The sequence below is a fragment of the Hyla sarda genome, chromosome 7, assembly GCF_029499605.1.
Source record: "Hyla sarda isolate aHylSar1 chromosome 7, aHylSar1.hap1, whole genome shotgun sequence".
Classification (NCBI taxonomy): Eukaryota; Metazoa; Chordata; class Amphibia; order Anura; family Hylidae; genus Hyla; species Hyla sarda.
Window position 1 is genome coordinate 208,688,912 of NC_079195.1, and position 26,110 is coordinate 208,715,021.

General features: G+C 45.1%; 1 pseudogene; it reads right to left on the reverse strand.

Annotated features, from left to right (window-relative positions):
* Window positions 1-580: 580 nt before the first annotated feature.
* On the reverse strand, window positions 581-24,565 carry LOC130282176 (cytochrome P450 4B1-like; annotated as a pseudogene).
* Window positions 24,566-26,110: the final 1,545 nt, after the last annotated feature.

A 26,110-nucleotide genomic window follows, 5' to 3' on the forward strand; every position in this document is an offset into this window, starting at 1 on the left:
CAGCTGTGGGGACAAGGAGACCAGACAGGGTTGAGAAAAACTGAATGGGGCAAAGTATATATTCTTAATGAAAACCTGATCCAGAGCGCTCTGGACCTCAGACTGGGCAGAAGGTTCACCTTCCAACAAGACAGTGACCTAAACACACAGCTAAGACAACACAGGAGCTGCTTAGGGACAAATTATTGAAAGTCCTTGACAGGACCAGTAAGGGCCCTGAGTAAAACCTAATGGAACATCTGTGGAGAGACCTGAAAATGGCTTTCACTGACAGTCTTCATCCAACCTGACAGAGCTTGAGAGGATCTGCAGAGAAGAATGGAAGAAAATCCCAAAATACAGATGTGTAAACCTTGTGGCCTCATCCCCAAGAAGACCGGAGGCTGGAATCACTGCCAAAAGTGGCTTCAACTAAGTACTGAGTAAAGGGTCTGAATACTTATGTAACTGCCATATTTTAGTTTTTCTCTTTTCATTAAATTAGCAAAGATTTCTAACACTCTGTTATCACTTTGTCATTATGGGGGATTTAGTGCAGAAGGATGAGGATTTTTTTCCCATTTTAGCACAAGGCCGCAACATAAAATGTGAAAAGGTCTGATAACATTGTATGACCCAGTGTGGAACACTTTAGCACCATGTACTTACTATCTTAAACTTTCATTTGCAAAAGTATTGGTCTATCACACATTCATATTGACAGTGCACTAAAGATATTCACAATGTTTTACGTATCACACAACAAGCAATTGCTTTTCTTTCTGGATATACTGTATTTTGTAAACAGCAAAAGAGTACAATTTTTTTTTTAAATAAATAAAAAATCCCAAGAATATTTTACGATTCCTCTTGTACTTTCTCTATATTCACATCAATTCCATTCAGAGAGTGGAGGACTATCTGAGGAAATTTTAAGGGTTCTTTATCTGGGACTGAAGAAAATAAAAATCTGTAATGTCAGAGCGATGGCGACTTTCATCTCATTCATGGCAAAGTTCTGTCCAATGCAGTTCCTGGGAAGCAGAAGATAAAAGTTAGGCTAAGTTCACACTATGGAATTTCTGCTTGCAATTCTGCTTTGAAATTGCAGGAAGAAATTCTGCTTACTAAAATGTATGGAATAGTGAATGGGTTTCCGTTCACAAATTCACACTTCGGACTTTGTGAAGCGGAATTTGTGAACGGAAAATTTGCTTGAAAATTGCCGCCTGAAGAATGGCGTTGCACTAGTTAAATAACTAAATGGAGTAATCTCCAATATTGATCCTTACTGGCAGGAGTCAGCTGTAGATTGCAGCCAACACCCGCCCAACCCTTACGTCATTCAGGCGGCAGGTGGCGCTGCCTGAGGATACTGATGCAAGTTTCCTCATAGCAGAGGCATCCCTGTTTACATAATGCATGGGCATTGAAACTACTCTGACTAATAGGGGGATCTGAGTCTATGGCCCAGATTTATCAAACTGTGTGAGAGAAAAAATACAGAGTTTGCCACATGAACCAATCACAGTCCAGCTTTCACTTTACCTCAACTAGTTACCTTAGCTATGATTGGTTGCTGCGGGAAAATCACTATTTTTTCTCTCGCACAGTTTGATACATCTGGGCCTATGTCTTCTATGTGCCCAAAAGAGCATAATGACAAGGGTTGCACCAATGGGTGTCTCTCTCTTTAAGATAAGTCTCCTAGAATGTACTTTACCTTGATCCAGCTGAGAATGGCAGGAAGGCATGGGAATTTCTTTTAGATGGGTTGTCTAGTGAAAATCTCAGTGGGTCAAAAACCTAAAAAATAATAAACGACTTACACTGTTAATAATAAGTTAAATAGAGATGAATGTAGATCAAATAAAATGGATCTGTCGATAACAATTGAAAAGGAGGTCAGAGATGCAAAACTTCTTTGCCAACTTATCCAACTAGGGGTCTATTCACACAGCAGAATTTCCGCTTGCGGAATTCCGCCTCAAATTAAAGCCCATAGACTTCTATGGGATTCCGCACTCCCATTCACACTCATGAAATTCTGCTGTGTGAATAGACCCTTGGGCTAGGTTCACACTGCGGAATCTCCAGGCTGAAAATTTTCTCCCAGAGATTCCAAGTGTGGCCAGCGCCGACTTAATCAGTCGGCGCTAGGACCACGCGGACATTGCAGTCCCCAATAGACTTCAATGTGTTCCGCAAGGATATCCGCTTGAAAAATGAGCAACGCCATTCTTCAGGCGGATATTTTAAAGTGGATTTTCCGTTCACAAATTCCGCTTCCAAAATTCCGAAGTGTGAATTGGTGAACGGAAAACCCCTTCACTAGGCTTGAAAAGGCCGGAGGAGCAGTAAGTGAGTGTGTGTTAGTGTGTCATGTGACTTGCATCACTGACTGTGGTTGATATCATTTGTTTGTATATATATAATTTTTTTTTATTTTTTATTTATTTAATTTTTTTTTTTTTTTTAAATAGAGTTAAAAAGTTAGAAACGTATTGAACATTTCTTGTAGCTTTTTCTGAACAGCTATAAGGGGTGCAGAGTTTGCATGCATATTCAGGCTCCGGTATCATAATAGAAGATACCGATACAATAAGTAGCACATGAGGGTTAAATGAGTACTACGGTGAAAAACTATTTTTTTTTTTTAAACTTGTACCAGAACGTTAAACAGATTTGTAAATTACTTCTATTAAAAAATCTTAATCCTTCCAGTACTTATCAGCTGCTGTATACTACAGAGGAAGTTCTTTTCTTTTTACATTTATTTTCTGTCTGACCACAGTGCTCCCTGCTGACACCTCTGTCTGTCTCAGGAACTGTCAAGAGCAGGAGCAAATCCCCATAGCAAACCTATCCTGCTCTGGACAGTTCCTGAGACAGACAGAGGTGTCAGCAGGGAGCACTGTGGTTGACAGAAAATAAATTTAAAAAGAAAAGAACTTCCTTTGGAGCATATAGCAGCTGATAAGTACTGGAAGGATTAAGATATTAAGTAATTTACAAATCTGTATGAATTTTTTCACCGGAGTACACCTAAGGGGTCTTGGTGCAGGTTATTCATCATGGTCCTCTTGCACCTTTGTTCAACCAGTACCAGAATTTGAACCTAATCCTGCAGAAATTTGCCAGTGAAAAACTTTACAATACCTATATACAGTGTGCCCCGGGGACTACAGAGCATGTCACTGCCACTTAGTCAAGGGGGTAATCCCCATGGTGCCTTACAAAAGAAGTGCACAAAAGTCCCACCGTTAAAACGTTTGCACAAAAAATATATATTTTTTCACATTGGATGATAGAGGATATAGAGAACTTACCTCAGGGACATCCCACATACTAGGACATCTATTGATGCAGTATATGTTTATCATGGTTACAGCACCTGCCAAGTCAAAAAAATAAGACCGATTGTAGAGCAAAGTCACCCTCCTACAGATACAGCACATAAACATTTCAATAGACACTGTCATTTGAACAAACGTTGTATAGATCAATAGTACAAGCGAATATAAGAAACTTAGTATTATATCTTATTAAGCAAAAATGCTTAGCTCTCCTGTTATTAGCCTTTTTTTCCTCTCCCCCCATCTCCTGCGAGATTCTATTCCACTCTAAAAATCAGCTCAGCTTTGTCCTGTTTCTGCAAGACAAGCCAATATAAGGCTTTAGAGAGGGAAGTAGGGAGCTTCGCTCACCAGCTCTGGGAGAACTGCAAATTATAGATTAAGACTGCTGAAAATCTGCTGAAAAATACCATATACAAGTAATATAATGGTCAGAAATAATGCTGCTCCTCGTGTACACGCACAGGGCCGCTTATCCTGAAAAGTCACCTGAAATGATAGGTACGCTTTCAGCGTTGTCCAACCAAAGGGCGTGGCTTATCGAGAAAGGGTGTGGATTTGTTACATAGGGCATGGCATAAATGCACAATACAAATTGCAAACTAATAGTGGGTCTAAGCTTAGACTAGACAGTGCAAACTTAGACTAGTCTACACTGTGATAAATTTGGTGCATTTGAATCTGGTGCATTCTAAGACATTGTTCTCCCAACCTGTGTACTTCCGGCTGTTGCAAAACTACAACTCCCAGCCAGGGGCGGATCCAGAGTGGAGTCTCGGGAGGGGCACTATTATAGTAATTTGTGTTGGCGGACAGAAAACAAGATGTTGCTCACGGAACTTACAATATTATTAAATGTATCATACAGTCCTAACCTTGTTTAAGACTCTTAGGCCGTGTTCACATGTCAGAATAATAATCAAATATACCAATTGCCACAGAATGGGAAAGTGCTAAAGAGGTTTTTACCATTTTAAAACTACAGCTCCCAGTATGACCTAAGTAGTGGTAAGGTTATGCTGGGAGTTGTTGTTTCACCCATCATTACTGCAGAACTCACAAGTGACTACAGCTCTGATGGGACACACACAGGAGGATACAGAATGATATCAGTGACTACAGGTGACGTCTTCTCTATAGTCTTTCCTTATTTAATTCAGATGTACATACAACCGGGACATGTTTCAGCTAAATGTTCTCTCTGCAGAACTTGACGCCCAGATGGCTCCTCACTACGATTCTGATCCTCTCTATGAAAACAATAATTATTATAATACTGCTAAACACTGTATTGTTCTAATACAATACCGCCACACACCCTCTGAATATAATTCTGACACATTGTACCTCCTGAATATACAACACACTGTACCCTCTGAATATAATACCGCCACACACCATACCCTCTGAATATAATACTACCACACACTGTGCCCTCTAAATATAATGCTATAACACACTGCGCTCTCTGCTACCACACACTGCACTCTCTGAATATAATACTATCACACACTGCACTCTCTGAATATAATACTACCACACACCGTACCCTCTGTATATAATACTACCACACACTGCACTTTCTGAATATAATACTACCACACACCGTACCATCTGTATATAATACTATCACACACTGCACTCTCTGAATATAATACTACCACACACCGTACCCTCTGTATATAATACTATCACACACTGCACTCTCTGAATATAATACGACCACACACTGTACCCTCTGTATATAATATTACCACACACTGCACTCTCTGAATATAATACTATCACACACTGCACTCTCTGAATATAATACTACCACACACTGCACTCTCTGAATATAATACTACCACACACCGTACCCTCTGTATATAATACTACCACACACTGCACTCTCTGAATATAATACTACCACGCACCGTACCCTCTGTATATAATACTACCACACACTGCACTCTCTGAATATAATACTACCACACACCGTACCCTCTGTATATAATACTACCACACACTGCACTCTCTGAATATAATACTATCACACACTGCACTCTCTGAATATAATACTACCACACACTGCACTCTCTGAATATAATACTACCACACACCGTACCCTCTGTATATAATACTATCACACACTGCACTCTCTGAATAGAATACTACCACACACTGTGCTCTCTAAATTTAATACTACCACACACTGCATTCTCTGAATTTAACTTGCTGTGCAGGGCACCCTCTGAATAAAATACCCAAATGTTTTGTGGCCCATAAAAAACGTACCACCCCAGAAATTCCTCATAATCTACAACATACTTCTGAAATACAAAACACTCTGTGCCTTCACATATAGTAATAATGCCCCATCGTGTGCCCCTACATATAATGATTATGACCCGTCCTGTTCCCCCACATAATAATGCCATGTGCCCCTAACATATTGCCCCCTGTGCTGTGCCCTTCACATATAATTCCCCGTTCTTTGCCCCTCACATATAATGCCCCCATCATGCGCCCCTCATATATAATGCCCCCATCATGTGCTCCTCATATATAATGCCCCCATCATGTGCCCCTCATATATAATGCCCCGTACTGTGCCCTTCACAGATAATGCCCCCATTTTTGGCCCCTCACATATAATGCCCCCATCATGCGCCCCTCACATATAATACCCCGTACTGTGCCCTTCACATATAATGCCCCCGTTTTTTGCCCTTCACATATAATGCCCCCTGTGCTGTGCCCCTCACATATAATGCCCCCTGTGCTGTGCCCCTCACATATAATGCCCCCTGTGCTGTGCCCCTCACATATAATGCCCCCATCCTGTCCCCTCAGGAGCATTATTTGTGAGGGGCACCGCACAGGGGGCATTTTATGTTTGGGGCACATGACAGGAGCGTTATTTGTGAGGGGCACAGCACAGGGGGCATTATATATGTGGGGCGCATGACGGGGGCATTATATGTGAAGGGCGCATGATGGGGGCATTATATATGAGGGGCGCATGATGGGGGCATTATATATGAGGGGTGCATGATGGGGGCATTATATGTGATGGGCACAGCACAGGTGGCATTATATGTGAGGGGCACAGCACAGGGGGCATTATATGTGTGGGGCAAAGCACGGGGCATTATATGTGTGGGGCACAGCACAGGTGGCATTATATATGGGGGCACAGCACAGGGGGCATTATATGTGTGGGGCAAAGCACAGGACATTATATGTGAGGGGCACAGCACAGGGGGCATTATATGTGTGGGGCAAAGCATGGGGCATTATATGTGTGGGGCACAGCCCAGGGGGCATTATATGTGAGGGGCACAGCACAGGTGGCATTATATGTGTGGGGTACAGCACAGGTGGCATTATATATGGGGGCACAGCACAGGGGGCATTATATGTGTGGGGCAAAGCACGGGGCATTATATGTGTGGGGCACAGCCCAGGGGGCATTATATGTGAGGGGCACAGCACAGGGGGCATTATATGTGTGGGGCAAATCACGGGACATTATATGTGTGGGGCAAAGCACGGGACATTATATGTGTGGGGCACAGCACAGGTGGCATTATATGTGAGGGGCAGAGCACAGGGGGCATTATATGTGTGGGGCAAAGCACAGGGCATTATATGTGATGGGCACAGCACAAGGGGCATTATATGTGAGGGGCACAGCACAGGGGACATTATATGTGTGGGGCAAAGCATGGGACATTATATGTGTGGGGCAAAGCACGGGACATTATATGTGTGGGGCACAGCACAGGGGGCATTATATGTGAGGGGCACAGCACAGGGGGCATTATATGTGTGGGGCAAAGCACAGGGCATTATATGTGATGGGCACAGCACAGGGGGCATTATATGTGAGGGGCACAGCACAGGGGACATTATATGTGTGGGGCACAGCACAGGGGGCATTATATGAAATAATGCCTTCTGTGCTGTGCCCCTCACATATAATGCCCCCAGTCCAGCCCCATAGGGGGGCATTATACGTAAGGGGCACAATATATGTGAGGGGCACAGCACAGGGGGCATTATATGTGAGAGACACATGACAGGGGTCAGTGCTCTTAACATATAATGCCCCCTGTCATAGGCCGCTCACATTAATTTCTCCTTTCCTGTGCCACATAATTGCCACCTACCCCAGTGTCATGTAGTTGACTCTTTTAAACAAACACAGAAAAATGTGCACTTAGATTTTGTTCCCCCGCCGAAAATCTTCTTACTTGCAGCGTCACACAGGCAGCTCAGTGTGCACTGCAGACGAGACGAGCGACGAGCCGCGGGGACGGGATCTTCCGGCGCCAGCGCGATAATGCTATTTTAGCAGTATTATACGGGGAGGGGGCAGAAATCTCGTTGCCCCCCCCCCCACCCTGGATCCGCCACTGCTCCCAGCATACCCGGACAGTGGTTGGCCCTCCGGGCATGCTTGAAGTTGAAGTTTAGCAACAGCTTGAAGCACCCTGGATGAGAAACAAGCATCTAAGAATTAAAGGGGTACTCCCGTGGAAAACTTTTTTTTTTTTAAATCAACTGGTGCCAGAAAGTTAAACAGATTTGTAAATTACTTCTATTAAAAAATCTTAATCCTTCCAGTACTTTTTAGGGGCTATATACCACAGAAGAAATGCTTTAATTTTTAGATTTCTCTGATGTCTTGACCACAGTGCTCTCTGCTGACCTCTGCTGTCCATTTTAGGAACTGTCCAGAGCAGGAGAAAAGCCCCATAGCAAACATATGCTGCTCTGGACAGTTCCTAAAATGGACAGAGGTGTCAGCAGAGAGCATTGTGGTCAGACAGAAAGGAAATTAAATGGGTACTCCAGTAGAAAACAAATTTTTTTCAATCAACAAGTGCCAGAAAGTTAAACAGATTAGCAAATTACTATTTCAAAATCTTAATTCTTCCAGTACTTATCAGCTGCTGTTAACTCCACAGGAAATTGTATTTCTTTCCAGAGTTCTTTTCAGTCTGATCACAGTGCTCTCTGCTGACACCTCTGTCCATATCAGGAACTGTCCAGAACGGGATAGGTTTTCTATGGGGATGTGCTTGTACTCTGGACAGTTCCTGACATGGACAGAGGTGTCAGCAGAGAGCACAGGTGTCACGATGCCGGCTGGCAGGAGGTGGATCCTCTGTGCCAGAGAGGGATAGGCGTGGACCGTGCTAGTGGACCGGTTCTAAGTCACTACTGGTTTTCACCAGAGCCCGCCGCAAAGCGGGATGGTCTTGCTGCGGCGGTAGTGACCAGGTCGTATCCACTAGCAACGGCTCAACCTCTCTGACTGCTGAAGATAGGCGCGGTACAAGGGAGTAGACAGAAGCAAGGTCGGACGTAGCAGAAGGTCGGGGCAGGCAGCAAGGATCGTAGTCAGGGGCAACGGCAGGAGGTCTGGAACACAGGCTAGGAACACACAAGGAAACGCTTTCACTGGCACAATGGCAACAAGATCCGGCGAGGGAGTGCAGGGGAAGTGAGGTATAAATAGGGAGTGCACAGGTGAACACACTAATTAGAACCACTGCGCCAATCAGCGGCGCAGTGGCCCTTTAAATCGCAGAGACCCGGCGCGCGCGCGCCCTAGGGAGCGGGGCCGCGCGCGCCGGGACAGGACCGACGGAGAGCGAGTCAGGTACGGGAGCCGGGGTGCGCATCGCGAGCGGGCGCCACCCGCATCGCGAATCGCATCCCGGCTGGAGGCGGTATCGCAGCGCACCGGGTCAGTGGATCTGACCGGAGCGCTGCAGTAGCGAGAGTGTAGCGAGCGCTCCGGGGAGGAGTGGGGACCGGGAGCGCTCGGCGTAACAGTACCCCCCCCCCTTGGGTCTCCCCCTCTTCTTAGAGCCTGAGAACCTGAGGAGCAGACTTTTGTCTAGGATATTGTCCTCAGGTTCCCAGGATCTCTCTTCAGGCCCACAACCCTCCCAATCGACTAAAAAAAAAGTTTTCCCTCTGACCTTCTTGGAGGCCAGTATCTCCTTTACGGAGAAGATGTCCGAGGAGCCGGAAACAGGAGTGGGAGAAACAAGTTTGGGAGAGAAACGGTTGATGATGAGTGGTTTAAGAAGAGAAACGTGAAAGGCATTAGGAATACGAAGAGAAGGAGGAAGAAGAAGTTTGTAAGAGACAGGATTAATCTGGCACAAAATTTTGAAAGGACCAAGATAGCGTGGTCCCAATTTGTAGCTAGGGACACGGAAGCGGACATATTTAGCGGAGAGCCATACCTTGTCTCCAGGAGAAAAAATGGGGGGAGCTCTTCTTTTCTTATCAGCAAACTTCTTCATGCGTGATGAAGCCTGTAAGAGAGAATTTTGGGTCTCTTTCCATATGGTGGAAAGATCACGAGATATTTCATCCACAGCGGGCAAACCAGAGGGCAAGGGAGTAGGGAGGGGGGGAAGAGGGTGACGGCCGTACACCACGAAAAATGGGGATTTGGAGGAAGATTCAGAGACTCTGAAGTTATACGAGAATTCGGCCCATGGTAGAAGATCTGCCCAGTCATCCTGGCGGGAGGAAACAAAATGCCGTAAATAATCACCCAGGACCTGGTTAATTCTTTCTACTTGCCCATTGGATTGAGGATGATATGCAGAAGAAAAGTTTAATTTAATCTTGAGTTGTTTACAGAGAGCCCTCCAGAATTTTGACACGAATTGGACGCCTCTATCCGAGACGATCTGCGTGGGCAACCCGTGAAGACGAAAAATGTGTACAAAAAATTGTTTTGCCAACTGAGGCGCTGAAGGAAGACCAGGAAGAGGGATGAAATGTGCCATCTTGGAGAATCGATCAACGACCACCCAAACAACAGTGTTGCCACGGGATGGGGGTAAGTCTGTAATAAAGTCCATACCAATCAGAGACCAAGGCTGTTCGGGGACAGGCAGAGGATGAAGAAGACCAGCGGGCTTCTGGCGAGGAGTCTTATCCCGGGCACAGACAGTGCAGGCTCGCACAAAATCCACAACATCCGTCTCCAGAGTCGGCCACCAATAGAAACGAGAGATGAGTTGCACGGATTTCTTGATGCCCGCATGACCTGCGAGATGGGAGGAGTGACCCCATTTGAGGATTCCGAGGCGTTGGCGTGGAGAGACGAAGGTCTTCCCTGGAGGAGTTTGCCTGATGGAGGCTGGAGAAGTGGAGATCAGGCAGTCAGGAGGAATGATGTGTTGCGGAGAGAGCTCTACTTCCGAGGCATCCGAGGAACGAGAGAGAGCATCGGCCCTAATGTTCTTATCGGCAGGCCGAAAGTGAATTTCAAAATTAAATCAGGTAAAGAACAGAGACCACCTGGCCTGGCGAGGATTCAGCCGTTGGGCAGACTGGAGATAGGAGAGGTTCTTGTGATCGGTGTAAATAATAACTGGAAATCTTGATCCCTCCAGCAGATGCCTCCATTCCTCAAGTGCTAATTTAATGGCTAGAAGCTCTCGATCCCCGATGGAGTAGTTCCTCTCCGCCGGAGAGAAGGTCCTAGAAAAAAAACCACAAGTAACAGCATGCCCGGAAGAATTTTTTTGTAGAAGGACCGCTCCAGCTCCTACTTAGGAGGCATCAACCTCCAATAGGAAGGGTTTAGATGGGTCAGGTCTGGAGAGCACGGGAGCCGAAGAAAAGGCAGACTTGAGCTGTTTAAAGGCGTCTTCCGCTTGAGGAGGCCATGACTTAGGATTGGCATTCTTTTTGGTTAAAGCCACGATAGGAGCCACAATGGTGGAAAAATGTGGAATAAATTGTCTGTAATAATTAGCGAACCCCAAAAAACGTTGGATAGCACGGAGTACGGAGGGGCGTGGCCAATCTAAGACGGCAGAGAGTTTGTCTGGATCCATTTGTAGTCCCTGGCCAGAGACCAAGTATCCTAGGAAAGGAAGAGATTGACATTCAAACAGACATTTCTCCATTTTGGCATAAAGTTGATTGTCACGAAGTCTCTGAAGAACCATGCGGACATGCTGGCGGTGTTCTTCTAGATTGGCAGAAAAAATCAGGATATCGTCCAGATATACAACAACACAGGAATATAAGAGATCACGAAAAATTTCGTTAACAAAGTCTTGGAAGACGGCAGGGGCGTTGCACAGGCCAAAGGGCATGACCAGATACTCAAAGTGTCCATCTCTAGTGTTAAATGCCGTTTTCCATTCATCCCCCTCTCTGATGCGGATGAGATTATAAGCACCTCTTAAGTCCAGTTTGGTAAAGATGTGGGCACCTTGGAGGCGATCAAAGAGTTCAGAGATGAGAGGTAGGGGGTAGCGGTTCTTTACCGTGATTTTATTAAGACCGCGGTAGTCAATGCAAGGACGTAGGGAGCCATCTTTTTTGGACACAAAGAAAAATCCGGCTCCGGCAGGAGAGGAGGATTTGCGGATAAAGCCCTTTTTTAAATTTTCCTGGATGTACTCAGACATAGCAAGAGTCTCTGGGGCAGAGAGAGGATAAATTCTGCCCCGGGGTGGAGTAGTGCCCGGGAGGAGGTCAATAGGACAGTCATAAGGTCTGTGAGGAGGTAGAGTCTCAGCTTGTTTTTTGCAAAAAACATCCGCAAAGTCCATATGGGGCTTAGGGAGACCGGTTACAGGGGGAACCACAGAGTCACGGCAAGGAGTACTGGGAACCGGTTTAAGGCAGTCCTTGAAACAAGAGGGGCCCCAACTCTTGATCTCCCCAGTGGACCAATCCAGGGTTGGGGAATGGTGTTGAAGCCAGGGTAGTCCAAGGAGAATTTCGGAAGTGCAATTGGGGAGGACCAAAAACTCAATTTTCTCGTGATGAGGTCCGATGCACATTAGGAGGGGCTCCGTGCGGAGACGTATGGTACAGTCCAATCTTTCATTGTTAACACAATTGATGTAGAGGGGTCTGGCGAGACTGGTCACCGGGATGTTGAACCTGTTGACGAGAGAGGCCAAAATAAAATTTCCTGCAGATCCGGAATCCAAGAAGGCCATAGTAGAGAAGGAGAAGGTAGAGGCAGATATCCGCACAGGCACAGTAAGACGTGGAGAAGCAGAGTTGACATCAAGGACTGTCTCACCTTTGTGCGGAGTCAGCGTACGTCTTTCCAGGCGGGGAGGACGGATAGGACAATCCTTCAGGAAGTGTTCGGTACCGGCACAGTACAGGCAGAGATTCTCCATGCGGCGTCGTGTCCTCTCTTGAGGTGTCAGGCGAGACCGGTCGACCTGCATAGCCTCCACGGCGGGAGGCACAGAAACGGATTGCAGGGGACCAGAGGAGAGAGGAGCCGGGGAGAAAAAACGCCTCGTGCGAACAAAGTCCATATCCTGGCGGAGCTCCTGACGCCTTTCGGAAAAACGCATGTCAATGCGAGTGGCTAGATGAATGAGTTCATGTAGGTTAGCAGGAATTTCTCGTGCGGCCAGAACATCTTTAATGTTGCTGGATAGGCCTTTTTTAAAGGTCGCGCAGAGGGCCTCATTATTCCAGGATAGTTCTGAAGCAAGAGTACGGAATTGTACGGCGTACTCGCCAACGGAAGAATTACCCTGGACCAGGTTCAACAGGGCAGTCTCAGCAGAAGAGGCTCGGGCAGGTTCCTCAAAGACACTTCGAATTTCCGAGAAGAAGGAGTGTACAGAGGCAGTGACGGGGTCATTGCGGTCCCAGAGCGGTGTGGCCCATGACAGAGCTTTTCCAGACAGAAGGCTGACTACGAAAGCCACCTTAGACCTTTCAGTAGGAAACTGGTCCGACATCATCTCCAAGTGCAGGGAACATTGAGAAAGAAAGCCACGGCAGAATTTAGAGTCCCCATCAAATTTATCCGGCAAGGATAGTCGTAGGCCTGAAGCGGCCACTCGCTGCGGAGGAGGTGCAGGAGCTGGCGGAGGAGATGATTGCTGAAGCTGTGGTAGTAGCTGCTGTAGCATCACGGTCAGTTGAGACAGCTGGTGGCCTTGTTGCGCTATCTGTTGTGACTGCTGGGCGACCACCGTGGTGAGGTCGGCGACAACTGGCAGAGGAACTTCAGCGGGATCCATGGCCGGATCTACTGTCACGATGCCGGCTGGCAGGAGGTGGATCCTCTGTGCCAGAGAGGGATAGGCGTGGACCGTGCTAGTGGACCGGTTCTAAGTCACTACTGGTTTTCACCAGAGCCCGCCGCAAAGCGGGATGGTCTTGCTGCGGCGGTAGTGACCAGGTCGTATCCACTAGCAACGGCTCAACCTCTCTGACTGCTGAAGATAGGCGCGGTACAAGGGAGTAGACAGAAGCAAGGTCGGACGTAGCAGAAGGTCGGGGCAGGCAGCAAGGATCGTAGTCAGGGGCAACGGCAGGAGGTCTGGAACACAGGCTAGGAACACACAAGGAAACGCTTTCACTGGCACAATGGCAACAAGATCCGGCGAGGGAGTGCAGGGGAAGTGAGGTATAAATAGGGAGTGCACAGGTGAACACACTAATTAGAACCACTGCGCCAATCAGCGGCGCAGTGGCCCTTTAAATCGCAGAGACCCGGCGCGCGCGCGCCCTAGGGAGCGGGGCCGCGCGCGCCGGGACAGGACCGATGGAGAGCGAGTCAGGTACGGGAGCCGGGGTGCGCATCGCGAGCGGGCGCCACCCGCATCGCGAATCGCATCCCGGCTGGAGGCGGTATCGCAGCGCACCGGGTCAGTGGATTTGACCGGAGCGCTGCAGTAGCGAGAGTGTAGCGAGCGCTCCGGGGAGGAGCGGGGACCCGGAGCGCTCGGCGTAACAACAGGTAAGGTGTGGCCAGGTGAAAGGAAGGAAGATTTTACTGAATCAGTCACCACCCTGTCTGCTAGTGACATTACACATAGGCAAAATGTTTTGTGTTGTATCATGGCTGGCTTGGCTGACCTCACTTAACATGCCATAAGCTGGCAACCCCACTAGCAGGTTCCCAGATAAGGTTTTTGTACAGGTAGCCATTATGGTCTGCGAGGGCTGGCAGCTGTTCAAGGGATCGATTGATGCCAGGTGGGAAACTACCAGTCTAGGGATTCTATAGAGTAGGGGATTATGATTGGTCAAGCTCCATTCTCGTCCCAAGGCTACCAGCTATATGTTTTGCAAAGAAATGATGTAGTCAGAGGAACAGCAATACACACTAGTAGTTTGTCCATTTGGCACCGCCCCACAGGCCTCAGTTTTTCCCCCCTATGATTGTATTGTAGTGGCCCAGTAGAGGACTTGCACCCCGTTACCCTTGCTGCCCTGTCAGGTGGACTCTGTTTCAGTGACCCCTGGGCCCCCCTTTCATCTATGTTCCCTAAATAGTTAATAAGCACCTATGTCATCTAATGGAATGTGTATATAGTTATATGCCTTTAAATACTGTTGCCATGTGTTGTAACCAAGGAAGGTACCAGTAATCACGTGACTTATAGGGTGACCTATGGGACCCCTCCAGAGTCTCCCCCATATAAACCCTGGGAGGAGCTAGTTCAGTCTCTTCTCTTTGAGTTACCTACTGAGTGCAGTAAACTCAAGTCTTGAGAGAGTGTCTGGTGTCCTGAGGAGGCCTAAAGTCTACCCCACAGGTGAACATCAAAACCTGGTAAACTACATACGGGGTGAAGTCTGGGAAGTCAAGTCAGTCAAGTCAGTCAAGATCAGTCTGTATCAAGTCAGCGTGGCCTGCAGCAAATTGTCCAAATCCAAGTCCCAGCGAGCCCTAAGGTCTCTGAAGTCACTGGTCAACTCCTGGGGCCTAACTGAGCTGTCAAGACTATTACACCTGTCTACCTCAGTAAAGCTGTCATTGTTCCATAACTTAGCATCGGAGTCATTATTTGCCCCCGTACCTAGCCCATCGGCATACCTTCGGGTGGTGCAGAGGTTAAAGCACACCCTGGCATCACGAATACAAGGGGTTATGCCCCTAGGGTAGTAACATCTGCCCTCATCACACCCTCACCACAGTATCTTTCATAGATGCAGAGCACAAAACTGCTATGGAGCCTGCTACACAACACACTGTCACAACAATTACTTTGAGTCCCCAGTAGGGGGCACTGACTAAACACAGATATAGCTGTACAAATACATATCAGTATGAAAATAAAGCCTTGCGTATACATTATAAAGTATATAAAGCAAAAAGTTCTCACCACTCCATCGTCCTCCGATCTCACAGGACCTCTTTGACCTCCTGCTGGCATTTCACCAGGTGCTCGGGGGACTTCGCTAGACAGTAAAATATCCAGGAGATGCCACAAGCCGTTGTGTCGTGTCCTGCAAACATGAACGTGTCCACCTCTGCCTGCAAATCTCTACTGGAAAGTCCTTGACCATTTTCATCCTGAAGTTACATATACATTAGGCCATACTGGAGGTGTACGGTGCTTTGTTGGTCACGCACAACCAGATCTATTACCTTGGCACATAAGAGGATGTCAAGAAAGTCCAAACGTCTCTTCTGCTTCACCTTCTCAAGTTCACCTTCTTGCTTAAGGGATTCTTTTTTCTTTTTAATCACTATATCTAGACGGAAAAAATCTAATTATTATTATTGTCCTGTGGGAAGACACTTTTCATTAGAATTTAAAATGTGAATACATTTTTTTTTTTTTTAAACATATAAGCCACTAAATGTTATCTTATAAGGGTTCCACTCCTGGTTTTGGCCAAAAAAGTTGTATGTGTGTGTGTTGGGGGGGGGGGGGGGGGGGGGGGGCTGATGGTGATGACTGGCTCATCTCTACTTGATACCTAATCCACCAATACCAACATCTGGTGATCTAAGGTGACAAAGGATTTATATACATTATACGCAAAGGTTATGAGTTAATATCTAATGCATCTGGAGGTCTATGTTTGTTAATAGTGTTGAGCGGCATAGGCCATATTCGAATTCGCGATATTTCGCGAATATATGGATGAATATTCGTCACATATTCGCTAAATTCACATATTCGTAATATTTGCGTTGTATTTTCGCATAGGCGAAAATTAGCAAACGCAAAAATTAGCAAACGCGAAAAAGCCAAAAAAAAAAAAAAAATTCGTATATGTGAAAATTTGCAAATGCGTAAATTACCATAAACCGTAATTAGCATAAGCAAAATTCGCATGTGCGAAAATTAGCAATGCGAGAAGTAACATAAAACAAAATTTGCATATTATCATAATCGATAATTAGCATAACAAAAAATTCGTATATACAAACATTTGCAGATGCGAAAATTAACATAATTACATAAAGCTAAATTCGCATATGCGAAAATCACCAAATACGAAAAATTAACATAAATAAAAATTTGCTTATGCGAAAAATAACATAAATCAAAATTCGCATATGCGCAAATTCACAAATACGAAAATTAACATAAACCAGAATTAGCATATGCGAAAATTCGCACGCCAGTCTCACACAGTAGTATTAGAGCCTTCTTTACACCACACAAGCTGGAAGCAGAGAGGGATGATCACTGTGATGTGTACTGTGAAAAAAAAAAAAAAAAAAAAAAAAAAGGATATTCGTAATTACGAATAAATAGTGCTATATTCGCGAATATTCGCGAATTTGCGAATATGCTATATTTGCGAATAAAATTCGCATTGCGAATATTCGCAAGCAACACTATTTGTTAACACTTCAAAATTTATAGATATTATTATATAAAGTATTATTATTATTATTATTATCATCATTATTATCCTGCTTAAGGGATAGTGGTTGTTTTGGGCAGGAAAGTGCATTTATAATTTCAATTTACTGTATTTCTCCTCGCGATCAGGATTCATATTGATGTGAAGGATATACATAGTAGCTCTATGGTGCCCATATTGGAGGTAGCTTCCCTTCAAGTTCTTTAAAGAGTGTTATACAATTATGGGTTGTTATGAATGGGTGCCTCCAGTTGTTTCCCCACTACAACTCAAAGCATGCCCTGTAAGCCAATAGATGTCAGGACATGCTGGGAGTTGTAGTTGTGAAACAGCTGGAGGCACCCTGTTAGAACTAAGGGCGGAAGTCCCCCCCCAGCAGGCATCAGTGACGTGGTGCCTGCTGGGGAAGTCTGCCTGGTAGTGAGCACACTACCAGGCAGACAAAATGCCATTTATTAGTCAATAAATATAAAAATAAAGGCAGGGAGGGGGTTAGGGATAGAAGGGCAATAGGCAGGGACAGAAAAAAAAAAGAGGGTTGGTGGGAGCTACCCTTTAAGCTTTATTGAAGATACATCACACCATAAAAACGACAGTCAGTCAGACATGTTTCGAGCGTTTGCGCTCGAAACATATCTGACTGACTGTCGTTTTTATGATGTGATGTATCTTCAATAAAGCTGCTTGCAACGAAGTGCTGGACCCTCCGTACTTTCTTTCCACAGTTGGAATTTACATTCATTATATGTCCTGTCTCGTTAACCCCGTTATGTCCCCTTTTACTGTCAGGAAGTGTTGAGAATCCCTCTTTTTCATGTTCTTTCTGTCTCCAGTAAAGTCTTTCTTTCTCTGTAGCCCCCACTTTCCAACGACAGAGACCACGTTACTTTGGTACTGTCCAGGGGGCCTGGGTTTATTTGTCTCCTGGAAAGCTAGGCCCCCTAGCGCACATATGTCGGGGCTTGGATTCTGTGGCCAATAGGAGTTAGCCAGCAGTCAGAAGGAAGCTGCACTGACTGCCTGAAATTAAAGTCTGCATGGACATATTGGACCACCAGGCCATAAGATCCATGAAGATGGACCGGGATAGACGCAAAGGGGCATGATAACGGTAAAATGAAGACTGGAATTATTTTTTTTTCCGTTTAGTTTAGTAACTCTCCTGAGAAGTCTTAGAATGTGAATGGGGATTTCATAAGCCAAAGCAGAAACTACCCCAAAAAACTGAAGTTTCCTAGCTTTAGAAAGCTGTTTCACATTTTTTTTTTTTAATCCCTTAAATCCCTTACATTCAGTCAACAAATCCGCACACACACTAAGTAGCACAGATTCAGTAGACTCAGGGTTGTTGCTCCTACTCACATGCAGAACAGAATACTTGGCTACAGAGAGGTCTATGTTGTGGGGCCAAAAGAGTAATGTTTCTCCTTGAGGAGAACACCATAAAGTTGTGTGGAGACTTATAGGCCATTCATATTCCACTGGGAATTCTGGGAAGAATGATATGCAAGGTAGCTCTCTGGCACCATCTTTTGTTTAACATGATAAAATGTTGTATTCTTCCAGCAAGTAGGGAAGCTCACTGCATAGAGATAGAGTCATATGCAATGAGTTCCTGGTGGCATTAGACTTGCAGCCTTTATGTAGATTTTCTTTTCACCAGACCTGCTCAGAGGGTAATCCCCAGACACTAGAAAACCAACCAAAGTGTGCTGCTAAATAATTATGTAAATTTTCTAATATACAATTCATACTCAAGTTTCTATGCTTCATACAATGCAATGACTACCCTCCCCTTCCTTCCCACTGAAAATGCAAAAATAAAAAAATTGGGCTTGGTACTGACCTGTGTGCTGTCGTGCAATCTCAAGTGCTTTGCGGAAACGGAATCCATGGGGACTCAAATGGAAAATTAGGTCATAATGATAAGGAACGTGGTGGATCCTATAATTCACTATGTAGGAAATGTCATATACAGCTTTAATGTAGTCATTCTTACTGCAGAAAAGAGAATAGTAGTTATAATGAATGCAAAAATTACTACATGATAGATTTAGAATTTTAGTGATCAGTATGGCAAGCAGTATATTCCCATTGGCCAAATGGAGCTTCCCTTATGATAACTGGTGATGACTGTGAGAAAATATTTTTTGTATGATAAAGAGCTCAGGGTAACGGGACAAAACACACGTACTCCGCTGCCCCTGATTGTCTGTTGGTGCTGTTCCAGCAGGCATCTCCCATATGCCGGGACCGGAAGTAAGAAGCACCAAGCAGTAGGGATGGCAATGTCAGAATGGCACCCATGAATTGTAGCAGGTGAGTACCTTTTTTAATTTACTCCTCTATCCTGAGCACTTAAAAAAAAATATTCCAACAAGACCTTTAAAAAGTCCCGATCTCTAGTACTAACCCATCATTCTGGCAATTGCTCTTGTAACTGAAGGCACATTTCATGATGGTGTCCAGGGTCATGAGGCTGACGTCATGGAAAAGCTCCACTGGTTTCTTCTCTGGTAGCATCTTCTCCCATTTATCCTACCAAAGAATAGACGTTGGATCAAACATTGTATACTACATTTATGACAGTAGCTTTCTTCATCTGTGCCCCTTGGGATGTGCGTTACCACCATGCCGACAAGTCTAGCCAACAAATCGGTACTGCGGTGTGGCTGGGGTTAGTAATGGGATAAGCTTAGTTCCATTTGGTTTTTAAGGGTAAGAGAGATTGAATGATACTTTAAGTTTCAGGTATTACCCTCCTTACCAACATGACATTAACACTTTCGGACATCACTCCAATGTAAGGCTTTAAGACATCATAGTGGAATCTGGGGGTCAGAAGCTTGCGATGCTGGAGCCACTTGTGTCCTGATAAGGTCAGCAGCCCCTTTCCTACATGACGAGAATCAGCTCGTCAATCAGAAGTATGATGGCACTCAAGTCCTGCAAGAACGCGCAGGAACTGAGTTCCTGCACTTTTTTCACAGCAGGAACACTGTTCCCATTAGCAGGAGTTCTGCAGGACCAGCTTTTGAGTGGAAATCTTGGGTGCAGAGAAGGAAATCCTTACCTTGCCTGGACAGAATGGCCTTTGCATATTCCGGGTGAGTGACAAAGAGAATGGGGGAAAATTTGCCCAGCCACATGGAGAAGGCGTAGTGGTACTCCTTCGCGAAAACAATCAATTTATCCAAAGGTTTTCCATCTTGCTTGAACTATTAAGAAAGAGATGTAGGATTATATTTATATTGACCAAAAAAAAAAAAGAACAAAAGTGGAGGCTGACCATATATGTGAAGTTGACACGGGGCCAAGAAAATCCTCTTCTAACTGCCTAAATCTGTGTATGGGGGACTGTGAGTTGACCTGCGGAACTGTTTTGTGTATTGTGCTTCAATATCAGCATACACTAAAGCATCACAACTGTGTAAGGATAAAATATTTGCATATTGTGTAACATGAGTGATTTATTGGTCACATATAGTGTTGCTCGCGAATATTCGCAATTCGAATATTATTCGCGAATATAGCATATTAGCGAATTCGCGAATTTCGCGAATATAGCGCTATATATTCGTAATTACGATTTTTTTTTTCTTTTTTTCTTCACAGTACACATCACAGTGATCACCCCTCTCTGCTTCCAGCTTGTGTGGTGTAAAGAAGGCTGTAATACTACTGTGCGAGACTGGCGTGCAAAAATTCGCATATACGAAAATTAACATATGCGAATTTTCGCGTATGTTTATTTTGTATATGCTAATTTTCACATACGTTAATTTTCGCATACTTGAATATTCGCATATGCGAAAATAAAACGAGAATATAACGGATATGCGAATATTCGCGAATATATGACGAATATTCGTCCATTTATTCGCGAATATTCGCGAATTCGAATATGGCCTATGCCGCTCAACACTAGTCACATACAAAACAAAAGGAGAAAAAAAGCGGATATACTAAAATGCAGTGCACTCCTATCAGTAACAACAATATTCTGTATAACATTTTTATCTTTTATTAGCAAAAAATATACAAAAATACATGGATACAAAAAGATAATGCAATTAAAAACAATTAAAATTGCTCTAACCAGAGCAACCTCCTACAAAAACATGAGGGAAGGATATAACCAACCTCAAGAGGGCACATGTAAATGGTAGCAGGTAATACTGCTCAGTCTGTCTAGAGCCCCTACCACATGAGTAAACCATATATGTGGCAGAAAAAACAATACCTAGTGTATAGGGCTCTGTGGGGGGGCACATGTTGTGACCTGTTCATACCTGCATCAGTCTAATCCCCTGTCTGGTATCCTGCACTGTTTTACTTTTGCATTCATTGTTATACTTTTTTGCTCTGTAGGATAGCCAATTCATTCTGCGTTTAAAGTATAGGGCAGCATTACTTTGCTTTGATGTTATACTGTGTAATTTTATTCTATACACTAGATATTGTTTTTTCTGCCACATATATGGTTTACACATGAGGTTCGGGCTCTAGACAGCCTGAGCAGTACTGCCTACCATTTACATGTGCCCTCTTAAGGGTGGTTATACCCTTCTCTCATGTTTTTGTAGGAGATTGCTCTGGTTAGAAAAATTTTTATGGTTTTTTAACTGTTTTGTCTTTTTGTATCCATGTATTTTTGTATATTTTGTGCTAATAAAGATTGATATTTTATATAGAATATTGTTGTTACTAGAGATGAGCGAATGTTTGAAAAATTCACTTCGGCCGGTTCACCTAATTTTCCCAAAGAATTTGTTTAGTTCCGAATTTATTTGCGGCAAATTGCTATTAAAAATGACTATTTCTGGCCCACAGAGAGCCTCAATAGGTGTGCACTTTGCCTTGTTCTAACACGCAAAGGGAGTGTGCTGTGTTAGTGAAATAATACTGTTATTCAGTATGACATGCAGATTACAGGCATCGCTGTTAGAATCACTGCCGCAGAGCGTCTGGATGTGGCAGCAGAGAGACCATATGGCGTCAAAATTAAAGAGAATAAATATATTTTTTATGTAATTTTAATTTAATTAAATTCAAATTTATTTACATTTGTTGAGAACCCATTCTGGTGAGCATCGAGCCAGCGGCTTGCCACGAGGCGAGCTACCACCTGTTCCAGCCTGTGCCCCTCAGCAACCCTGCCCAAGCCCCCCCTCCCACTGTCTTACTGTTTGTGGAACTGCAAATGTTTCATTTAATCAGGTATGGTTCATTGTTATCGCTCCAACCTGTTTCATTGGATTCTTGTGGTAATTCCACAGCTAATATAGGATGTTGACGACCATAGGGCCTCAATCTTGAAAATATTACATCGATTTTTTTAAAATTTTTAAATTTGAAATTTAAATGTAATATTACACTCCCAAGTTTAATGTCCAGGGCCCCGGCGTTGACTTCGAATAAATAGTGTGGTTACAAAAGACCAAATCAAACAAGGAGTCACATGTCACATGGTGGCAGAATGACAGAGCCTTGAGGTGGCATCAGTGTAAGGTGACATATAGTGGCTGAATGACACAGCGTGGAGGTGGCGGCAGCATGAGGAGAACATATAGTGGCTGAATGACACAGCCGGAGTTGGCGGCAGCAAGAGTAGACTATATAGTGTCTGAATGACACAGTCTGGAGGTGGTGTCAGCAAGAGGATACAATTTAAAGGCTGAATGAGGAGAACATATACTGGCTGAATGACACAGCATGGGGGTGGCTGCAGCATGAGGAGAACATATAGTGGCTGACACAGCCTAGAGGTGGCGTCAGCAAGAGGAGACAATTTAAAGGCTGAATGACACAGCGTGGAGGTAGCGGCAGCATGAGGAGAACATATAGTGGCTGAATGACACAGCGTGGAGGTGGGGGCAGCATGAGGAGAACATATAGTGGCTGAATGAAACAGCGTGGAGGTGGCAGCAGCAAGAGGAGAACATATAGTGGCTGAATTACAGTCTGGAGTTGGCAGCAGTATGAGTAGAACATATAGTGGCTTAATGACACAGTGTGGAGGTGTTTGGCAGCATGAGGAGACCATATAGTACTGAATGACACAGCGTGGAGGTGGCGGCAGCAAGAGGAGACTACATAGTGGGTGAATGGCACAGCCTGGAGTTTGCGGCAGCAAGAGGAGAACATATAGTGGCTGAATGACACAGTGTGGAGGTGGCAGCAGCATGAGGAGAACATATAGTAGCTGAATGAGACAGCCTGGAGGTGGCATCAGCAAGAGGAGACCATTTAAAGGCTGAATGACACAGCGTGGCGGTGGCGGCAGCATGAGGAGACCACATAGTGGCTGAATGGCAGAACCTGGAGTTTGTGGCAGCATGAGAACATATAGTGGCTGAATGACACAGCCTGGAGGTGGCAGCAACATGAGGAGACCATATAGTGGCTGAATGACACAGCGTGGATGTGGCGGTAGCATGAGAACATATAGTGGCTGAATGACACAGCGTGAAGGTGGCGGCAGAATGAGGAGAACATATAGTGGCTGAATGAGACAGCCTGGAGGTGGCATCAGCAAGAGGAGACCATTTAAAGGCTGAATGACACAGCGTGGAGGTGGCGGCAGCATGAGGAGACCATATAGTGGCAGAATGACACAGCCTGGAGGTGGCAGCAACATGAGGAGAACATATCGTGGCAGTATGAGACAGCTTGGAGCTGGCATCAGCTTGAAGAGAACATATGGGGCAGAATGAGACAGCCTGGAGGTGGCAGCAGCATCAGGAATCCTGAAAGTGACCCGTTGACAGAGTGGTGCAGTGGGTGGCAATACCAGTATTCGGCGATGAAGGTGGGTGGTAAAGGAGATGGCATCAGATGTGTGGCATCAGGCGGGTGGCAGGATCAGAATAGTAGCTGAGGCAGGTAGGCAGAAGAAAATTGTCTCTTTTGTAAAAGTGTCAGTGTGCACAAGTAAGTATTGAAGATATGCATTACTTCACAAGCATGTAACACAGGCTACAAGGATGTATACAGTGATCCTTCAACTTACAATAGTTTCAACATACAATGGTCTTTTCTGGATCATTGTAACTTGAAGCCAGACTCAACATACAAAGCTACAGACAGTTCAGTTCTGTGAAACATGTCAATGGCTGGAAGAACTGACCAATCAGAATGGACAATCACTGGTAAAGCACCAAGTGCATGTGTGGTGATGGGGTGTTGCAACGGTGTTGCAGGGTCTGGTGGTATTAACCCTTGATTTGTCGTGACGCCAGGGTGAAGTTGTTTTGTATAGAAGGCCCTGCTGACAACCGGCCCAAAAACGGCAGGAAATAATGGAATGTCCACAGCAGTATTTATGGGATAACTGGAACGTTTACTTAAACTTGTTATGGAACAGTCTTTACAGCTATGCAGTTTCTCTAGAGGCAACCGGGATGCAGGATACCTCACAGGCTTGCTGGGACTTTTAGTATTGAGATATGCAGGCCACTGTGCTACTAATTAAATGCTTGAGTTGAATAGTAGTCACTAGGAATTGTAGATAGAGCTTGATAACTCACGTTTTTTAGTGGCTGCAGGTTCCTTAGGCTTTGGCCTAGATGAGATGAATTTAGTAGTTGCAGAGATTGTGCTTGCTTTAGATCCAGGAATCAAGAGAGAGAATTTTGAGACTACAGCCCCTTATATACTAGGGGGCTGGACTAATCCCATTGGTTGTCAAGCCTGGAGGTCCTGTACCCAGGGAACTCTGGGTACATCACATGACAGTATCACATGACCCAGGAAGGTCCTATACATTTATACTACCTTTATATACATACTGAACAATTTATACTATACATTTATAATGCATTATATGAGGTGAGCAAAGGGGTAAGCCCTGCAGGAGAGCCCTATGGACTGCAGAGACTCTTCCTGAGAGGACTCAAGACAGGAACAGGACAAGTTCCTGTACTGGAACACCACAAACCCCCTTACTTAAGAAAAGTTGTATGTCCCCTTGGGGAGAGAAACGGAATGGCCAGAGGGCTGGATGCAGTCCTGAAGCATTAATCCAAATGTCCAAGTTCAGGCTGAAGATAACAGAATGATGAGAACAATATAAAGAGTGTCTGTGCATTTAAATAATGTCCATACATGCTCTAGATCAGTGGTTCTTAACCTTGTTGGAGGTACTGAACCCCACCAGTTTCATATGCGCATTCACCGAACCCCTCTTAATTGGAAAAATAAAATATTATTTTTTCAAATTCAAAACATAGGAGGTATATATCTAAGTATATATTTATACATAGGTGCACAAAATGAACAAAACCATTAAGAACAAAGAACAAAACCATAAAAACATGATTTTCACACAAAAACATAATGAATATTTACTGCAAATCAGTGTGACTTCTGCTGTTGTCTTTCAGAGACCAGTTCAGAAATGCGTGGCTTTACCTTGGCAAGTGCCGCTCTCATGTCATTAGGCAGACAGTGTTCCCCCTCATTAGGTTGGCAGTGTTCCCCCACATTAGGTTGGCAGTGTTCCCCCACATTAGGTTGGCAGTGTTCCCCCACATTAGGCAGGCAGTGTTCCCCCACATTAGGCAGGCAGTGTTCCCCCACATTAGGTAGGCAGTGTTCCCCCACAGTATGTAGGTCAGTGGTCTTCAACCTGTGGACCTCCAGATGTTGCAAAACTACAACTCCCAGCATGCCCGGGAGTTGTAGTTTTGCAACATCTGGAGGTCCACAGGTTGATGACCACTGATGTAGGCAGTGTTCCCCCACAGACATACAGCCTCCAGCCATATACAGTGTATGGCTGGAGGCTGTATGCCTGTGTACTACCCACTTCAGTGCTCCGACCACTGCTCCCGCTATAGCAGTAGGTCTCGGGACCGGTGGTCAGAGCACCGAAGATGACGTGCCGCTGGTCACTTACCAAGCTGGCCAGCGCGTGCCTTCATTTTCATGGGCGCACGCAGTGACGTCCCGGCGTGTGCTATGTCCCGGTGGCCCTGCGTTTTTAAACTTAACGCAGGGCTGCAGGGAGTTAATAGTGATGGGGGGAATTGACCCATCGCTACAGGATGGGAAAACACTGGCTCTGCTCGGGGCCCCGGGCCAGCTTGGGGCCCCAAGCAATTGCTTGGTTTGCCTGTCCTGTTGCGGTTGCCTGAGACTTT